Genomic DNA, 4,769 nt, shown 5'->3' with positions numbered 1-4,769 from the left:
CATATCAAGAATTGGATGTCTGATACGAGGCTCATCGTCAAATCAAGAAAGAGGCTGGTATCATCCGGTAGGCACTAAAAAACTCAACTCAAAATATCTCTGATGGATAAAACAAGTCTCAGACAGCCTGAAGTCAATCTCTGAAATGCCTACTTCCAATTGGTTACCCAGCATCAGTCTAGAAATCCACATGTCACAAAGCAAATAGAAACCTGTGTAACGAAGCAAATAGAAACCCAGTAAATACTGCACCAAGCTCCCAGCTCTGAAACTTATGCCTGCTGGCAACAAGAAGCTCCCAGCTGTAGCACAAATGGAGAACAATTCCCATCCAACATGATCGAGGCGTTCCAATGTCAGGAACTGCCTATTTGGGTTCAAAAGGACAACCAAATCTCTAATGAGCTTATCATAACAACAAAATGTACTCTTGGGTGATATCACAAAGCATTCAGACACATAACACATTTTCATCAGAGGTAGATACGCTAAACACTAATGACATGTGCAGCTAAAACACCATGCTTGAATATGCATATAGCCTCTTCTTGGTAATTAAAATGCCCTTATATACGGACTACTTTTGGCTAGAAAGCAAGGGAAAAAAAAAAAACTTTCCTTTCTTCCTTGTCTCAGTTCTCATTATGCATCATCCATAACTAAGGATCCCCAAGACTTGGGTAGCAGATCCTTTTGTAGCTGCAAAAACCAGCCCATGTTTGATCCACAAACAGCACAGTTGGTGATCGTCCATGCATACCTGCAATTTAGATGGAGAATATAGATATAATAACATTCATTTTACAATGATAATCAAATGCATTCTACCAATCATTCAACAGAAAAAATACACAGAGGTATCATATTCCTGACAACCTAATCAATATATCTTGGCAGACAAGCAGTATATAACCAGAAAAGCAATGTTACTATCACACACTAACATCAAATCTCCTCTTATCAAGCAGAGGAAACTTTTCTGAGAGACCGTTAAAACCAGCCTCCATAAAGCAATCATTGTCACCTGAGGTTGAGCTGCTTGAACATCAAGTGACACCAACCCAGTATTCAAGAAAATATGCTCCAGGGGTCCTGTAAGATAATTTCCAGAACTCAAACACTTGCTACATTCATAAATTTCATAAGTATGAGCAGATCAAAATACAGGAATGATAAATCGAGACCGTGACTGGTAAAAGGCTGGAAAAAAACAAGGTTGATGTTCACCTTCTTGGACAGTACATAATATACAGCTCCTTTATTAGCCAACCCTCCAGGTTGATGACTGGGGTAGTTATTAATATTTGAATTGTCATTAGCTCCGGACCTTGTTTCTAGGCCAATAATGAGATGTAAGATTGCTTTAATAGCAATATCAATTGTCAGTTGGAATAAACAACATATTTTGAGAATAGTACCATGGTAACACATCTCAAATGTCCTTAAGGTTATATCCTTTCAACCTTGAGTATGTTTCAACTGAGTATCTACGGATAGCATGTGCCTACATTGCTTGATTCTGCACTTAACAAGAACCTACTTCTAAATGATCTCCTGTGAACACGCAGTCAACTATCAACATCTCTATAGAGGGTACTTCACATAAGCATTGATCAGAGCAAAGCATCTACACATCAGCTAGACTCATGTCCAGCCTATACAAAGTTTTGTATAACAAGCCCCAGCAATGCATGTTTCGTGCTAAAATACAAGTTATATAAAGTAATTAATTTGTATCATTGTATTCATTAAACCTTGCATCATTTAAGATAAATTAATAGACCAATCAAAATTGTGGTCAAACAATTTATGTCAATTTTTTAGATGCTTTTGATTACACCAATTTCATGGTTTATATTGTCATTAAGATTGGAAATCATGTATCAGATCTTATAATAGGCCTAGTGGAAGCATCTTAATGGATGACATTTGCATTATCAAGAAAACTGAACCTATTTTTTCTTTATGTAAAGGGATAGTTTCCCTTTGCCAAAGTTGTTGTGTCATTCATCTTTTTCCTTGACCAATATGCATATTGCATGTGACTATTGCAAGGAAAACATCATTACATGAGAATGATCTTAAGACTTGGAAAATGAAAATGAAAAAAGATCATGCTCTTACAATAGCAGCAACCATAGCACCACCAACAGACAAAACTATGGTTAAATGTTAGGGCATATTAGTAGATGGAGTGACTGAATTCTGAGAAATATAATGCCACTAGAAAGCTAGCCTTTGAAGAGCAAGACATAGTATTTTGATAGATACTTAAGGCAGAATTTACTTTCAAGATAAAGTATAGGCAAATTCAAGCTTGTACCACCATCCAAAGATGACAGCCTACCATCAGTAACATCAACTCTGTTACATGACAGCAATCCGCAACCAAAACACCTCCTACACCCCCCCCCAAAACAAAAAAAAAAAAAAACACACACACACAAAAAAAAAGAAAAAAGAAAAAAAGATCGAGCATGTGTTGGATAATTACCACCAAGAAATGTATGCAACAAAGCCAAACATGTATTGAAGGAAAATCTGCCAGATGGACCTGCTGATCCATCACCAACTCGCCATGGCCAGTTCCATAGACAGCAAATATGCTTGATCAGACACACAGATGGAATAATAAAAAGTATGATGTGCAACTAGTCAGAAACTAAATGACACTGATTCATTTCTTTCTACTTCGAAACAAAAGTATAAAAGAAGAAAGATGCATCAGATAATATGCATTGACCATCTCCTATTTCTCCTGATGGATCAGAAAGAATTGAGGGAAATAATCCTGACAAAAGAATTATTAAAAAGCTGTTATACCAGGAAGAACTATGGAGGAGACAAAGGTACCAATAAAATAAAATAACTAACCAAAACTTTGCAGGATAAAGTTTGGAAGAGCAATGATTAGAGTAAACTGGGATACACAAACCAGAAAACCAACAAAACATCAACTGACACATACTGCTGGCAAAGTGAAGTCTTGACTAGAAACTGCTTTGAAAGACCACCGATACGGAGCATGTCTTCTCCGAGTAACTAGGGGATGGTCCCGTAATGTCAAACACAACCCTGTTGGGCCCAGTTCAACTGCCGTGTGGAACAGGACAAAACATCAGGTAATTCATGAAGCATTTTAAAATTATTACTGTTATTATGCAAAGACTAGTGGAAATAGGAAAGCATATGAAATAGAGGATGTTAATATTTTGTGCTCAGGATTATATTTGAGGGTCAGGTGTTAATGGTCCAATTATATTTAAGGGTATTCAAGATTATGTAACATTTCACATACCAGCCTCTTGTTGTTATTGTCATCCTTTTTAATGGAACATAGGGTATTATGAATGTATAAACTCGAGAATTTTAACCCAACCAGAAGGCCAAGAGTCCTGGTCCGAACATCCATCTCTTCCTACTATTCTGGCATCAGTTTGAATTCAGGAAGGGTAGCTAGCCATGGCAATGTGCAAATATTGCTGGCTGTGCATTTCATGCAAGAAGAGACTCGATTTGCAGAGAGAATAGGAATGTCCGACATATAATAATGGATAAACTTGAATGGAGAGTAGACTAAAACCATGTGCATTTCCACCTTCAGACGCATCAAACTAACGATTCAAATATGAGTTTCGAATACAATGTCAAACAATATTTATTTACCTCAGTGACTCTTGAAAACAAGATAATAAAAGAAGAATTTGGGATTCATCGTCCGGCTATCCATCCATTCCGTTTATTATTCTAGAATCATGAAACCTAAGAGGTAGAAGACCAAGAAAAGAATTTTAGGCATCCGCATTTTGCTTCTTTATTCATCTTTGATTTATCCACAAATGACGAATATCTAAACCTACTCGCAACCAATCCAAAAGTAAGTTTTTCCCAGTATTTTTTGCCAGAATCACAGATTCAAGCATCAAGAACTGATTACAAGACCAAAGGCTTTTTTCTTTCGCTCTATAAATCGAAAACCTCGATCTTGATAACAGAAGAGGAGAAGAAAGAAACCTGACGAGTCGGCAGAGGAGGAGCGATCATAGTCGGTGTTGGGATATACCGACCGACCTCTTTACGCTGACTTACCCTCGAACCTGTCCGACCGACCCCGACTCTACCGACCGAACCGACCGACGCTCCGACAATGACTGCCGCAATAACTTTCGACGATATCCAACCGAAGTATGTCGCCGAACAGACTCATACTGTTCCCGACCAGCCAAGCAGTCGAGCCCAAATCACCGACCCACTGTCGGGGTGGCAGCCGACGTCCGACTTTCGCTAGGCACCAGACCAGCCGATGGTGTCCCTGGGTCATCATCCGACGTCTCAGCAGCGAATACCGACATATAGTCAGCCAGCCACCCAAATACCATACGACCGTTATGGGCAGTTGTCCTGTCAAGGACATGCGGCATGGCCGCCCTGGGGCATTGTCCTGCCAAGGACATAGATTGATCCAGTGACTTGACAGCCCACGACGACTTGACAGCCCACGACGATTTGACAGCCCCCGGTGATTTGACAACTCCTCAGTTGTCTGCACCATTAATGATGGGACCATACCGCATTCTACTATAAAATGGGGTAAGGCAACAGTATTGGTAAGGGCTAAGTTTTGAGCAAGCCTCCTCAAGCTCTCTGAAGCGCCTCTTAGCTCTTGAACTCTCTTTCTCTCTCTCTCGTTGAGCTCCTGATTTTTCACTGTTGCCCAGTCTTCTCTCTGACTTGACCGTCGGAGGGTCCCCGCCGGAGGCATCTCCGAT

The 4,769-nt window shown here is 39.6% G+C and overlaps 1 long non-coding RNA gene across 1 annotated transcript; it reads right to left on the bottom strand.

The window, feature by feature from the left end:
* Positions 1 to 208: 208 nt before the first annotated feature.
* On the bottom strand, positions 209 to 4,050 carry LOC140858664 (uncharacterized). The gene is made up of 3 exons (XR_012142245.1): positions 4,015 to 4,050; positions 1,025 to 1,092; positions 209 to 760 (listed from the first exon to the last, which is right to left on the bottom strand). It is a non-coding gene; the product is annotated as an uncharacterized lncRNA (long non-coding RNA).
* Between the last annotated feature and the right edge of the window lie 719 nt (positions 4,051 to 4,769).

Source organism: Elaeis guineensis, chromosome 6, assembly GCF_000442705.2.
Source record: "Elaeis guineensis isolate ETL-2024a chromosome 6, EG11, whole genome shotgun sequence".
Lineage (NCBI taxonomy): Eukaryota > Viridiplantae > Streptophyta > Magnoliopsida > Arecales > Arecaceae > Elaeis > Elaeis guineensis.
This window is presented reverse-complemented; position numbering and strand designations above follow the sequence as displayed.